This window comes from Schistocerca gregaria, chromosome 3, assembly GCF_023897955.1.
Source record: "Schistocerca gregaria isolate iqSchGreg1 chromosome 3, iqSchGreg1.2, whole genome shotgun sequence".
NCBI lineage: Eukaryota > Metazoa > Arthropoda > Insecta > Orthoptera > Acrididae > Schistocerca > Schistocerca gregaria.
Window position 1 is genome coordinate 457,500,096 of NC_064922.1, and position 17,124 is coordinate 457,517,219.

Genomic DNA, 17,124 nt, shown 5'->3' on the forward strand with positions numbered 1-17,124 from the left:
GCACCGTGTGTTGCCATATGGCAACGTTTGTAACACTTTTTTAAAATCATGGATTCCATGACATCAGTGAAGCAAGAGTGTTAGCAGCACTCTATTCCATTTCAAAAGACTGTAAAGCTCACTACAATGCAACAGTTTTAACAATACATTTAAATTCTGCGGTGTAAGCAGTGTTGGAAGTCATTGTTTGCTGAATGACGAAGAAAAATGTAGTAGAAGTTTGAGTAAGTATGTTTTACACAGTAACTTATGATATATAATTTGGTTTTTTAGTATGTTTGTGCTTTAAATACTCAAATATATATTCTTTGGAGGTTACTGCTTGCTGTGAAATAAATTACGTTCATTTAGGCCGTTTGAATGTCGGTGTTGCCATATGGCAACACTAGGCACTTGTACTCAGTAAAAGGACGAATCTTCCCTTTTTTTGTTTTAGAAGAGGTTTCTCGCTTGCTGAGGTGCTGGAGATTCTTTATAATGACGATACTGAAGGTGATGTGTTTGTTGAGCCCACAGATATGAATAGAGAAGAATGATGGATTATTGTATGTGCGGTGGCTGGACAATTCAGTTGTCACCATGATCTCTTCTTCATGTGGTGCACAAGAAGTTGGCCAAGTCAGGAGATTATTGCAACTAAAAGTATGAAATATAATGATTCCCAGACCAAAACTGGTAGCCAAATAGAATACATATATGGGAGGTACCGATCAGATGGATCAGAATTTAGCATGCTATCACATTGCAATAAGAAACAAGAAATGGTACATGTGTCTCTTTAGATGGATGTTAATAAAGCGAGAAACCAAACTATTTCTCAGCTTGATTTCAAGAGAGAAGTAGCAACAGTGTACTTGCAAAGACACCAAGCTTTGCCAGAAGGAGCCGGGAGACCATCTACATCAAGGGCATGTTCTGGCAGCCGCATATCAGATTCACTTAGGTTTGATAAGACTGACCACCTCGTCCAGCACACAGAAGGAAAGAAGGAAAAAAAAGGTGTGCATGCAAGGACTGTAAATCTATTGTGAGAACAATATGTTCAAAGTGTAATGTGGGATTGTGTATTGACTGTTTTATTCTATTTCATGTAAAATAATGCCGAGTTCAAGGTTTGATTTTTGCTTATTAATTGTACTGTGTTATAAAAGTATCAATTGTATGATGAAGACTGAATAATAAACCTGCACTAAACTTGTATATGTAATAAGAAATTTCAATAACCTACTTATTTTAGTTGAAGTTGTAAGCCATATAAATTTAGGTAGTGAAAGCGCCTAGCGTTGCCATAAGGCAACATAAAATATCTCACTAATGGTGGTAATGACTTTCATTGAAACAACTCTGTTGTGTAATTTATGCCTTTTACAGACATAATAATGCAATTTTTTAAAATAATCATTAAAAAATAAATTCCGGCACTAATGGGTTAATTATGCCTCTCAGACTTAAAATTGTGGCGCAGAATTTTTTGCGGAGTTCAAAGGGCCTTCCATTTTTCTTTGGTTACCTTGATGATATGATAGTATTTTCTAAAGATGCACAGTTACATGAACATCATGTAAAGGTGGTGTGACAGTGGTTACATGACTGCAGGATTATGCTCAGGAACGACAGGTGTGTCATCAATGACCCTGTAGTAACCCTCCATGGCTATAAATAGTCAGCAAATGGCATCACACCATTACCTAGGAAGTTATATACTTTTTGTTCCCTTCTGTGGCAGAATTACCAACAACTGAGATGTTTCCTTGGCATGATAAATTGTTTCCTACACTGCCTCCCAGGAACTGCTACAACATAAATGCCTCTCATAGTCACACTGACAGGAAAGTGCCCCCTCTGATGAACACCAGAACTTTAAAGAACTTGCAAGAAAGCCTGACGAATGCTATGGCAATTGCCCACCCTGCTCCTGGGATGTGCTTAGCTATAATTGTTTACCCTGGCCAATAAACTGTTAGTACAGCCCCTACACCAAAAAGTGGATGGACTTTGGCAGCCTCTGAATTTATTTTTTCATTTTACTCGTTTAGTTTCAACAGACCAAATTGAGGAGCAAATCTCCAAGGTCATGAAATGTGTCAGCACACGAATTACAAAATAAAAGTAATAACAGATAAAATAGACTGCTCATGAAAAAAAAAAAAAAAAGACAAGCCATAAGCTTGTGTAAATGCAATCAACAACATAACAAAGGAATCAGCTTCATTTCTCAGGGAAGTCCTTGACATAATAGAAGGTGTGACCCATAAGGAAACTCTTCAACTTCGATTTGAAAGTGCGTTGATTGCTGCTAAGACTTTGAATTCTTGTGGAAGCTTATTGAAAATGGATGCACACCTTTCTGCACAAGAGTCAATGAAGTACAATCCTAATGCAGATTGGATTTCTGCTTACTATTAACTGAATGGAAGCTGCTAATTCTGTGAATAAGCTGATATTTTTAACAGGAAATGACAGTAAAGAATATACATATTGAGAGGTCAATGTCAGTATACCCAGACTAGTGAAGAGGAGTTGACAAGAGGTTTGAGAACTTACGCCACTTATTGCATGAACTGCTCATTTCTGAGCCAAAAGTATCCTTTGAGAATGAGAAGAGTTACTGCAAAATATAATACCAAAAACTGCAACCCCGCCAAATATGTTGGAGTGCATATGACAGGGAGCATTTAGTGATCCATGAGAGTGTTTTCATTTCCTCTTTGTCATGGCTCCAGTTGTTACCATTTACACTGACCAGGAGTCCATCATGTCAGCATTCAAAAAGATCAGTGACAAGTGCTCTCAATGCCATTTTCAGGCACATTGAATAGGTCTATGAGTTTGCAATAGACGTCTGCCATATTCATGACACCACCAGCAACAAGTGCTGTCCACACCAATTCAGACATATTGAATACATCTGCCAATTTACAATGGATATCCGCTACATTAATGTTGCCAATAACATCATAGCTGACTATGTCTCTCATATTAGTGGCCTAACACCTATTTTGAACTCCAGTGACCTTGCCACTGTTAAGGCTCTGGATCAGCAACTTCAACTGTTACTGAATGGCTCCACCGCCAAACTATGACTCCAACTGTTGGATGCACAGCAAATATATAGTGTGGTATATCTAGAAATAAACCAATATCTTACAACATGCCTCGATCTCAACAGACAGCTTTTGACAGCGTCCAAAACTTGGCACATCCCCGATTCTATGCCACAGTCAAATAGATGACTGATTAGTTCATATGACCTTCAGTCAGACCTGCACCTGGCTTACACATGCATAGAGTGCCAGCAAGATCGGATATCATGTGCACGCAGATGTGGAACATTTTCCAGCATCAACAATGAGTTTTGGGCATGATCACATTGATCTAGCCCCATTTGAAGGCTACAAATATATATTCGTGGTGGTGGACATACGCATGCTCTGGGCAGAGGCTATTCTGATTGAGGACATATCCGATGAGACAACCACCAGAACTCTTATTGAGATCTGGTTGGCACATTTTGGGTGTCCTCTCCAAGTTGTTGCAGGTAAAGGGAAATAGTTTGAGTCCAACTTTTCAATGGACTATCAGAATTGCATTGTTTCCATTGCCATAATACCACAAGCTACACCCAGCACACAATAGGAAGTCTGGGAGATGGCAGCACACTTTAAAGGCTGCACTAATGTGCCACAATGATGCTTGGACTCGAGCATTGCCACTGGTTCTGTTAGAGCTGTAAAGAGCTTGAAAATATACCTCAATTCCGTCAACACAGCTGGTCTATGACGAACCCGTTCACGTGTCTCCAGACTTCCTCACCCTCATGCTAGATGAGTTATAGTCTCCTCATGTGGTACAACAACTGCAGAACCACATAACATGGATGCATCACCACCCTGGATTGTTCCGCAAATCTCACACAGTTTTCATGCAAAGGCCCTAGCAGAATTCTCTCACTTCATCATAGTGTGCATGGGTCTCATCTGCTCATTGCTTCAACCTCCGTACTCTGGACCTTTCCTGGCTCTATAGCAAGGGGAACATATGATTGACATCATCCAAAACACCAACTGCACTAAAGTTTCCATCAAGTGGATTAAGCTCATCTGGGTTTTACAATCAACTTTCAAAGGTATCATGCCAACACCAAGGGAACCACTACCTCACTTTCCTCCCTGACTGTCACCTATCGATAGTGCATCTTCGACGTCCACTCCCCAGAACCAGTTGTGTCACCTATATAGTTACATGCCCATCATGCCCAACCATCCACACATGAGCTGGCTGCATGATCATGTTCTAATTTCCATTCATCCCCCATGCTCCACAATTTAGTGGAGGTTGCTAATGTGTTTGCATCATGACTTTTGGCTGTGTGTAATAAAAGTGAATATAATCATACAAATAATTTGTGTATGTGTCTTGTATGCAGACAGTAGTGTTCCTAAAGCCTTATAATGCATACATGGAATGAATCAAGAACTCAGACAAGTTAAAGCATTTTGCAAACACAGCATTCAGAAAGGGCAAACATCTTAAACTGTTACACTCTGTTACGGAAGATCTGTATTGCCAATTGTTAAGGACTATGAGGGACAGACTGCTCAAACCAACCCAATGTAATTGGATTTCCAATAATAAAGCTGTAGCCTAACTTACCATTGAATATGTAGCATTCCAGTTTTATGTGATGTTTTCTCTAGGGTAATGGCGTTAATACTTCTAAAACATTTTCAATTTTTTGAATAGAATTGTACAATGTTATACTGGAGTTATGAACTCCTTTTTTTGCACAAGACTGTAGTACAAAGAAAGCTCTTAAGAATGACACCCCTTTAACATAGCACTGTTTGTGATGGCAGAGATTTTCTTCAAGTGCACAGGAAGTATTGTGTGACTATATGCATACAATTACAAACTGAATAGGACCCAACAGGTAAGGAAATTGAACATCCCTCTGTCAACAATACCAACTCTTTTGTTTTCCACAACAGAAAGGAGAGGCTAACACTGACAGACAGTGTTACAGGAATAAAACTAATATCAGAATGGGAGAGCATAGCATTTCAGCTCCCACCAAGTTCAATATTGACACTGCTCTAGTTATTATCTTACACAAATTATCTTCTAATAACTTTAAAGCGTTTGTAATTATGCAAGCATACTAATCAAGAGTCCAAACTCTGCCTTACCATATACAGCCCAGATGATAGTTAGACAAGCCTACAGTAATATTGGTCCGCCTCCATAGCGTAGTGGTAGCGTTACCGCCTGCCACGCAGGGGGCCCGGGTTCGATTCCCAGCGGGGGACTGGGTGTTGTGTGTGTCTTTCATCATCGTCATTGACTCGCAAGTCACTGAAGTGGCGTCAACTAAAAAGGACTTGCAATATGGCGTCCGAACTCCCCCGAATGGGGCCTCCCAGCCAACAATGCCATACAATCATTTCATTTCAGTAATATTATAATGTGTCTGAATATCACAATGTCTCATATTTTGCAATTCCTGACAAGCAAAACAAACATGGTAGTGTTAGGAGTGAACATTAATGGCCATACTCTAACTGAAACATTGTGTGTAAAATTCGTTGAAGTCCTTTTGGATAATAATCTGATTTTGTTCTGGAATCAGTATAAAGGCAAAACAATCAAAAAGATCAGATCGAGATGTTTGCACTCTGAAGTATCTCTCTCTGTATTGACATAAAGACTAGGGTGTTGGATTATTTTTCATATTTTCTTTCCCTGTAGCAATATCGAATTATTTTCTATGGCAGTTAACTCAAAGTAAATGGTTCAAATGGCTCTGAGCACTATGGGACTTAACATCTATGGTCATCAGTCCCCTAGAACTTAGAACTACTTAAACCTAACTAACGTAAGGACATCACACAACACCCAGCCATCACGAGGCAGAGAAAATCCCTGGCCCCGCCGGGAATCGAACCTGGGAACCCGAGCGTGAAATCAAAGTAAAGAAAATAGTTAACAATAAGTGAAGAGTAAGAATATTGTGTAAAGTAGATTACTAGAAATCTTGTAGAAATTGGGATCTTTAAGGACCTTGAAATTTTTACACTAAGTTCCCATTAAACTTATTCCTTAATGGAATTAGTTGCAGATGCTAAAAATCTATTTCAAGTGAATTGTTATATGTCCAATCATAATAAAAGGTGCAAAAATAGTTTACATTTAAGACTGCAGCCTTGCCCGGGGTTCAGAGTGGAGTTACGTACTCGGGCATAAAGGTCTTCAATAAGTTCCCATACAATGCAAAGCAAGGAATTAGGACTTCCTACCAATTCAAGAAACCTCACTGGCTGCTCTCAGTAGAAATTATCTGGCTAACTTAATTCAGTAACTGAAAATTCCTGTTATTAGTAAGACAAACAACACTCTTCATATATTACAGGATAATAAAAAAATAAATATGATAATGGAAAATTCTTGGCAGGACTAAAGGAAGCAATTCACTGAATAATTGAGCTGTTGAGTAGTCAATAGGCACCTACTGACTTGAAATGATGCTAAGATTTCACCAATGTCCTTCTTCAGAGTAAATTAGTCCAGAACACACATACAGACACATTGCCTAGCCTTACACCTTGACTTGTGTGAGGTTCTGTACTGGGTGGAGGGAACAGTGGGAGAGAGGGGGGGGGGGGGGCAGAGGGAGAGTTGAGGAAGAGAGTGGCTGGCAGCTGGGAGGGAGAGGCACCAGGCACACAAAGATAAGAATATGGTACCAGTGAGCTCTCTCTGGCACAAGGAGAGAGAGTTTCATGTGGTTGACAACAATGTGGAGGAGTGGACTGAGAGGGGGAGATAGTCTGAGGAATAGGGAGACTGCAGAGCGATGAGTGTAAGTGTAGAGTGAGTTAAATGCAATTCCCATAGAAACAGTTTGGTATTGCGAAGTGTGTGGGGAGGGAGGTAAGGATGGGAGGCAGGAAGAGAAAGTATCAAATAGCAAAGAATGTGAAGCAGTCACTGAAGTTGTGGAGTTTTGACTTGGCTGTGTGCTCTGCCACTGGGTGGTGTGATGGATCTGCGAGATGTGTTATTTTCTACCGGATTTGTCGATACCAAATCTAATGAGGGAGGTTGTAAATGTTTTCTTATATTTTTGTCAGAATATTTTTTGTGAATTGTAATTTGCCTTATTTTATGCTAATTTGCTTTTATGTTTGAGAGTGTCAGCATATTGATTAATATTAGTAGATGTGATGAATAATATAAAAGAGACTGGTTACAAGTGGAAGCTTGTGTGTTGCGTGAAATGTCTTTGACTCTGGAGTTGTCTTTGACCGTAGTCAGTCGACAGTGAACACTCGGTTTGTGATGGTGGAACAGTGTACCGGTCCCCGTTATAATAAAAATGGTATTTGAAGCACCAAAAATGAGGCAAATCCATTGAACCAAGACATTTCCACAGCTGACGAAACAGCATTATGGAATCATACTTTCACTAGACGATTGAAGCCAAAACAAAAAAGTCAAATATCATCTTATAAACATCCACAGAAAAGTAGTACTGTCACGAAATATGCTAAATTCAAGTATATAAAAATAGTGAGCATACTTCAGCAGTGAACTCTGCTGTTGGTCACTGGCTGTGGCAATTCCTTTTGGTGGACAGATGGTTGATGGTCAAGCCCACATAAATGACTGGGCAGAAGCTGCAGCACAGTTGATGTAAACATGATGATCAAACAGCTGAGTGCAATATGCTCAACTCCACAGCCTATGCCACATGGATTCCCTAGCTCCAAAAATCAGATTCTCTGTATTACACAGCTGGAAATTGTCCCCCGTCTCCACTTCAGTCACTCTACACTCACACCCTCCACACTGCTATCTCCCTTTTACTCTCTCCTAGCTCCCCTCTCAGTCCATTTCCCCACATCATTGTACACCACATGTAACTCCCTCTGCCTGGCTAGAGTGAGACCACCAGTACCACTTCTCCATCGCATATGCTTGCTGCCTCTCTCTCACAGCTACGAGCCATCCTTCCCTCCACTCCCCCCCCTCTCTCTCTCTCTCTCTCTCTCTCTCTCTCTCTCTCTCTCTCTCTCTCTCTCCCCTCTCCCTCTCTCTTTCTCCCTCCCCCCCCCCCCCACTTCCAGAATACTTCACCAGTTATGTAATATCTCACCCCAATCAATTTGAAGTTCGAGTCTCAGCGCCCACTCCGCTGCAGAGTGAAAATCTCATTCTGGAAACATCCTGCAGGCTGTGGCTAAGTCATGTCTCCCCAATATCCTTTCTTTCAGGAGTGCTAGTTCTGCAAGCTTCGCAGGAGAGCTTCTGTAAAGTTTGGAAGTTAGGAGACAAGGTAGTGGCAGAAGTAAAGCTGTGGGGATGGGGCGTGAGTCGTGCTTGGGTAGCTCAGTTGGTAGAGCATTTGCCCGCGAAAGGCAAAGGTCTCGAGTTCGAGTCTCGGTCCGTCACATAGTTTTAATCTGACAGGAAGTTTCATGTTAGGAATATTTTCCAACTAATAATCTTCATGGTATAAGAAACTTTATATAAAAAAACATTGTTGATGAACTGAGTTTAGGAATTTCAATACTGGAAGTTAAAAGTGGTGTAAAATTTCATGTTGCAATATGAGAGGAATGAATTAATACATTATTCCATGATATCAGTCTGTACACACCAGTAAGTTTTTTATTTTAATTGATAAATTTTCCATTTGTAATAATGGACAATGTTACTAGTGACTGTTAAAAACAATATGTAAGAAGCATTGGTGAACTGGCTTCCAGGTCTCAGTCTTGTATTATGCAATACAAAAATAATTCTGAAAGAGAAACACCATGGCAACTTTATTTTTTTCGAAATTTCTCTTGGCGCTACCAAATCATTGACTATACAGTCAATAACTCAGAAAGCTGCAGCAAATTTTGGTGGAGCCTATACTCGCAAATTCTTTTACAGCCACTGCAGCATCAGAGAATGCCGAGAAATGAAGATGAGCAACTGCTATTAACTGTTAGACTCTACGGCATTTCAAATATGGTGGAGGATTCTGGGATTACAGCTGCCCTGCTAATAGGTTTTGGTAATAGAATTTTGAGTTTCAGGTTGCAATGATGTATGTTGATACTATGGAAAATTTAAAAGAAAGCATTGGCATGGACATATGAAATGGATTACATATAGACATAAATAGGAGAGTAAATAGACAATAGCTAGAAAGTGGATGCAAAATAGAAAAAAAAGTAATGTTTGTGGCACAGAACTATGTTGTCATGGAAAATTGAGATACATACTTGGGTTGTTTATTCCTTTTTTTCTTCATGGTAGAAATTGCCTGTGAAAATCTAGAATCGTAAAATATTGAGAAGAGTGAAATTCTCATTCAAAAAGTTTAGAACTGTTTGTTTATCAACATGGTTAACAATAGTAACAAGAAATTATACCTGTAGAAAATCAGGATCACATAGTAGATAATGTTGCAAGTTTAAACAGGAGCATTACCAGTAATGAAAGTAAAATCAAAGTACACAGTGCCATAGTACAAGACCAGATTTGTGACAGTTAAGCAATAGTAAGTGTTAATTTGAGTGCTTGTTCATCATTCCTTGGTTTTGGTGAAACTGAAGCTGCAGGCTCAAACAGTGGAATTGTAGAATTTCTGTCAAGCTTATTAGATGATACATTTAATACTTTAACTAATACTACAGGCAGCAGAATTGCCAAAAAACACAATACTTTAAACTCATACCTTAGGTGCCCAAATTCTGAAACAAACAATATTTTGAATGACCTTATATTAAAAAAAAAACAATGAGGAGATTTCAAAGCTTGCAAATCGGGTAAAAACAGATCTATAAAAGACTGATGGTTGAGTCAGATGTGCGGAAACCAAAGTTGGTACTCTTAAAACAGACCTCAATGTGGAAATTGATTGGACTGAACACAGTTTGAAGATCATTCAGGAAAATGTAGATATAGTTGTGATGTATGGAAAAACATAATAAATAACAACAACTTAGACTTAGAATTCAAATGCAAGAAATTAGAAGACCATTGTAATAACAGAGTATCGGATTTAGACTCCAAAATATGAGGTTCATTCAAATGAAACTTGGTCAGTGCATCTTCCTTTGACTTACACATAAGGTGGCCCACGTAACTGTGGGTATGGTGGCGTCATCTATTAGTTGAGAGACTGATGCGTGTGCACCATTTCATGTTGCATAGCGCCAAAAAGAATGTGGTCGGTCACACAAGTTATCATCCACTACCAAACATGCAGGCGACTAAGTGGGAACAACGAGGAGTGATTCTGTTTTTGGCTACACAGGGAGTTGGAGGCTGTGAAAGGTATCGACGGATGAAGGATGTGTACAGTGAGTACAGTCTGAGTCATTCAAGTGTTTCAGAATGGCGCAAGCGATTCCTTGAGGGGCGTGAGTCACTGGAAGATGATGCTCACCCTGGACAGGCTCATTGAGTTATCACTCTGTAAATGATTGCAGAGGTGAATGTTTTAGTCTTGGACAACCGCAAAATCACCGTGGACAAGATCCATTGGCCACTGGGTATTAGCATGGGCACTGCCCACACCATACTGCATCAACACTTGAACTTATGAAAAATCTGTGCGCAGTGGGTTCACCTCCAACTGACTGACAAACTGTGCAATACTCTAATGGCACTGTCTTTGAGTCATCTGCAACATTATCATGAGAAGGAATACAGCTTTCTGTTGTGTATTGTCACAGGTGATGAAACATGGTGCAACCATTTTGAACTGGAAAGCAAGCATCAGAGGAAGCAGTGGGAACATGCGACTTCACCACCTCCAAAGAAATCAAAGGCTGTGGACACCAGTCCTGGTTAGGTCATGGTGTCCTTTTGTTTTGACCACAAGGGCCCAATGCTTGTCGAGTTCCTGGAAGGGGAAACCACCATCAATGCCCAGCATTATTAAGCCACTTTACAGAACCTTAGATGAGCCATCAAGTTGAAAAGCTGAGGCAAATTGTCCAACGACGTTATCCTCCTGCATGATAATGCACACCCACACATGGCCAATGTGGTGAAGATTACATTACAGCAATTTTGGGGGGAAATACTGGAACATTCACTGTACAGTCCCAATCTTTCACCATGTGACTTTCATGTGTCTGGACCTCTAAAACAAGCTTATCGATTTGCAGTGAATGACATAGTGTGTGACTGGGTCCAGGCCTGGATCCGACAGCAACCTACTAGCTTCTTCAAGGATGGAATTGACTGGCTAGTGTTGCAATGGGATAAATGTGCCAACAGTTTTGGTGACTATTTTTGAATGTGTTTAGTGTATACCGTAACTACATTTTTGAGTTAACAAAATCATTAACATTACTTTACACTAGTGACGAGGTTTCATTTGAATGCCCCTTATAATTAATGTAGAAAAACTTGTAATTACCAGTATACAAAGATGCATGCAGTAGCCAAATGAATAATATGAACAAGAAATTTACTGATTTGGAGGAAAATTTTGTAGGCAAAACCTTTAGCAATGACTGTGTTGGCTTGTAGTGTAACACATGAATTAAGTAATTTACAAATAACAGTAAAATTAATGCTGTTGACTTTTTACACCAATGTAGGTACAGCTTTGTTAGTGGTATGACTGATAATTCAAAAATTAAATTTGTAAAGAAGTTTTTGGATGGGAAGATGCTATCATGGGAAAACCAACATATTAATACAGGAATATCTTATGATGAATTTGAAAGGTGTTTTTTAAATAAATTTTGGCCTGAAACAGAGCAAACAAGAATAAAGAGTGAATTTTTGAATGGGTCATTTAACCCTTAACTACTATCGACTGTCTCTCAGACCGCTACTAATTTTTGTGTCGAGATATTTTTCACACACCTGCAAAGCCAAATGGACTCTTCCATGTACCTTCCTATTGGCTGTCAAGCTACACATGCCAGCATTCTTGCATTGTTGCTGCTTTTTGTTTCGTAATTATTAGCCTTGAGAGGTCTCACAGACATACCATAGTGTTTGCGTGCCGCGTTTTTATTGCATGCTACTATTTCTCCATGGCGGGGAAAGCTGGGCCTTCTGTGCAATGTGTGTTATGTAAGACAGATGTCTTCACTTGCAAGATGAGCCTCAGACACTGAAAGAAGAATTCGAAAATCGAAAAACATGCACCTTTTGCCCTCCTCATCTGAAGAGGAAAACAAGGTATCCATGTCAAATGGTTCAAATGGCTCTGAGCACTATGGGATTTTACATCTATGGTCATCAGTCCCCTAGAACTTAGAACTACTTAAATGTAACTAACCTAAGGACATCACACAGCACCCAGTCATCACGAGGCAGAGAAAGTATCCATGTCAACAGTGTGGTGTTCTGATTTGTTTGGAGTGTTCCAGGAAGGTCTGCGTGAAGTGTTTGCAGGTGGAAATTGACTAAAGTATGATTCAGTGGCACATGAGAACAAGTATTTAGTTTTTACTTGTAATTTTAGAAGTAAAATGGTGGCAAAGTTTCTCCATTCACAGACTTATGGACTGAAATATTCGCTCTACACTGCAAAGTGAGTCGTAAACAGAAAGCTGATTTCACACACAATTTATTGTAAGTCATGTCAGATTTTTCCACCTAGTTATGTTGCCAATTTGTAATATAATCCCTCTGATGAAAATCTATGTGTGAGTAGAGAGCTAACTATTTGATGTTATTTTCGTAACTCGTAAAATAAAAATATACTCGAGATTTCACTTTGTTTTAATTGTCTAAGCGTTTAAAATACCGCAGTGTTTAAAAAAAATCAAATTTTTACAAAAGCCACCGCTAAGAAATGTAATGAATGACTGGAAGTCAAGAAACTATATATATTCAGCAAAATTCTGGTTTGATATATAAAATAGAAAAATGCAGTCTGTGAGACCCCTCCATAGTAATTGTGTTCTTGTGAATGACCATAGTAGTTAAGGGTTAAAGAGGGGAGGAAGGCATTTTGTGAAAAACAACTTAGGAGATTAATTCATTTAAAGAAACCATTTGATGAACTCACTCAAATTAGCATCTTGAAAAGGAGATTTCTAAGCAGAGTTGCGAGGGGACCTGTGTATCTGTAGATAAATTTCTGAGAGGGGAGGGGGGTCATCTTAACAAGATCTTATCAGTTTTGGGTGAGAGAAAAATTGTTGGTATTAGGCAAGACACTACGTGATTAGAGAACGCAATGTGAGATCCAACAGATTCAGTTATAAGAGAACTCACCATGTGGGCACAGAATGTTCTAATAGAAAATTTTATAGAGCAGTGAAGTTTGATGTATACAATATGAGAGATTTAAAAACTGAGGAAAGATAAAAATGTCGATTAGATGCATAGACTTTTATAAACCATATAGTCAAAGAATAGTAAGAATGCATGGGGAGGGGGAGGGGGGTGAAAGTGTCAATGATATGAAAACTTTGATCTTTATGGTATAAATTGTCCGATGAGAAATGAAAGTATAGGAAGAGTGAGTGAATCAGTTTGTTCTGATGAAACTAGCAAGTCTGGCAATCATTGTGCTAAAAGGGGAGACAGAGAGTGTTAATTGTAGCACTGCAGCTGAGAAGGTTGCTAATGAGTCTATGATTTGTGAGGATGAGGAGGCTGATGATGATTCTATGATTTATGAGGTTGAGGAGATATTTTCTATAATATGATTTGTAAAAGTAATACTGAGATATTTTGTGATGTTGTAAGTGAATATATTATAGATGGCATTGTTGATTGTTTGAGAAGTGATACAATTTTTAATGAAGAGTCAGATGGGAGGATTTATGTGGAGATAGAAGATAATGTTTTGAAGGGAGATGATGATGTAAGTGTGTATGCTGACTCACTGGGGGTGATGTATATGATTGTGTGGCACAAGAGGACCAGATGTTGCAGTTGGAAATGAGAAAAACACTGATAGTAAAGGAAGAGGTCAGATTATCTTGCATTGATGATGAAATTTTAAAAGTTGATTGTGAGCATTAAAAAATATGGTTAACAATGTTAATGTTGTTGAGAAAATAGGGGAGAGGGGGGTTCCAATCCAATCTGGTGGAAAGAGAAAAATGAGGGTAATTTAGAGGAACTTAATATGCCTGTAGGAGATTTGCAACCATTCCTTATAATGAATAAGATAATAATCAAGGTGAGGATGGCATCAGCAATGAAAAAGTAGATAAATGATTTTTATTTGAAAAAGAAGGTAGAGATGAAGGGGAGTTACAGGGGATTCCTTAATCTTTGTTAAAACTAATAACTGGGAAAGGAACTGTTTAGTAGATGCTGACAATGCAATCTGTCGAATTTCTGAGAAAATGAGAGACATTACTAAATACAGTAAGAATTTTATTAAATTACCTATTGCTGGTGTCAAGATTAAGGGAGCTACTAGGAGGCAGTGTAAAATAGTTAAGTTTCAAGTAAGCCTAGAGTTTGAAAGTAATGGTGTACTCATTGTCATTCCTTAGTTTTATATCGATTTAATTTTGGAGACTGATAGGACTGTTATCAAAGGTGTGTTTTAATTGGGAACTGAAAAAGTCATTTCAGAGGCAAAGAGTGAGATTACTGGGTAAATGAAACAATGTTAAATTGCAGTGGTGAAGCCAGTCAGATAAAAGGGATTGCTTTTTATGACAGGAGCTTTGTAATTGACGAAGAATACAGTAGTCATGAGGAACAAGACAAGGATGGGTATTATGAATTGGTAACTTCAAAAGTTAATGATGCTAGTAATCTAAACCAAGACCAAAAAAGGGAATTGAAAGAACTTTTATTCAAATAAGAAGATGTGTTTAATGAGAAATCTAGACCCGAATTTTTTCTGGAAGAAGGAACAGGTTTTTTACCTGGTAATGCTCTTACATAATTTTCTAATGATTTTAGATACAAGATTCATACAAAACTATGTACCCATTTTCAAAACTACATTGTACACATGGCTTCTTTTTATGGACTAAAATAACTAATTATGAAATATTCTCTATTGCGATAAATAGTAGAATGATCTTTCAGTAATTAGCATGCAAAATAACAATAACAATATTCAATTACACAGTGGAATATAGCGGATCTGCCTCATCCATGTATTCTGGTTGTCACCAGCTGCTGCACACTACTATGTTGAATTGCTGCTGTTTTCATAGTGATGCGCAACAGCTGGCAGCACTTGCACATGGTGAAAAGGTTGAACATTCAAAAATGTATATCTCAGCTTTCCACTGAGAAAAAATACTTCTATTGCAGCTAAGACATAGTAAAAGTTAATGTACACAATGGCAGCCAGAGGATCTGAAAGAGTTAACTTGAAACCTCTTGAACCATTTTTCATAAAATCTTAGTGTATTGCAATTTCAAAAAGAGAAGCTGTTCAAACAGAATTACGGAAAACGAAGAGCTGCAGTATCATAGAAAGGTGTTGTAGTGAGTACAATAATCCTTTGTTTATCATGGAAAAAAGAGATGGGAGGTAAGAATTGTACTTAATTCCATACAATTAAATAAATATTTGTAGAGATAAACAGACCATCTAGAGAATATATACAAGCTTCTAAATACATTTGGAAGCATGTGGTAATGTCAAATATTGACCTTTCTTCTGGTTATCATCAAATTTCTCTTGAACCAGATTCTAGGAAATGCAGAGAGTGGTGGGAGATGTTCCCAATATTGTGTAGTACCTTTGGGTTAAATGTGTCTGTTGCTGAACTCATTTTGGATTACGTGTCAGGGAAGCAACTGTTAAAAAAATTCACTGTATACATAGATGATATACTTGTAAATGGGTGAAGTTGTAAGGAACATTTGAATATATCGAGAGAACTAGGACAGAAATTACGAAAAGAGGGAATGATCTTAAAATCTGAAACGTGTAAGTTCACTGTGACTAAACTACAGTTTCTGGGACACTGCAAAACAGAGGAGGGAATTTTGCCTGATGAAGAGAAAATATGGCCATAGCAGAATCCACTAAACCTAGAAATAAAAGAAAATTAAAAGTCAAATTTTGGGTTAATTAACTTCTACAGGAAATATGTAAAGACACAATCTCTTAATGCACCATGTTCAAATAATTTTCTTAAAAACGTATTTCAATTTGGTTTGAAAAGTGTCAGCAAGCCTTTTACGGGATGAAGAAACAACTTTGTGACAGAAAAATCTTTCACAGACCTGAACTTTCTCTACCCTTTTTTGTAGAATGTGTGATAGCAGTTATAGTGTGAGTCAGGCTCATTTATTTCAAGAAAAATCTGTAGATGGAAAGTAAAGCACAGCTCAGTTGCTTTTGCAAGTAGGCCTTTACAGAAGCATAAAAAAATTACACAGTTATGGAAAAGGGACTATTGGCTATTCAATTGGCATTTTTCAAATTCAGGAATTATCTGTTAGGGCAAGAAACCATTGTGTACTCAGATCATTATTGTGTAGATTACCACTTGGGGAAGGGGAGGGGGGGCGGGGTTGGAGGAGACAGTAAAAGAAATTTCAAAATTATGTTTATGATGGGATTTAAAGATGAGAAGGAGATAACTTAGATTTGTAAGGACATGAGGCAGAATCAAAATCAGTATTGAAATTGGAAACTAGTAAAAAGCTATATTTGTATGAAGGAAAAAGAAAAAGTGAAACTTTAAAGTAAAGTTTTCAAGGTGTCCCTTTTTTTTTTAAAAAAAGTAAAGTTTTCAAGGTGTCCCCCTTTTTTGGAAAAATAGGACAGTCAGTGACAAGTGGAAGTTATGATAGCCAGAATGATTTATTGACACACTTATTTGGTATGTACATGAAAGCTATGTTCATTGCAGAGCACTGAAATGTACACATAAAATTCAAGAAAGTTTATATTTTTATAACATGACAGGAAGGGTTAGAAATCTTTTAACATCTTGTGACAGATACCAGTGAACAAAAGAAGTAATCAAACGTGTCAGGGCTATGTGCAAAATGTTTTGCCAAAAACACTAAACAAATTAGTAGGGATGGATTTTTTTTATAATTACCAAAATCTAAAGACAGTTACAGCTTTATTTTTGTAATGATTAATCTGCTCTCAAAAGTCATCAAACTTTACCCATTAAGACAAGCTAAAAGCAAGAGCATTATCTCTAATATGTG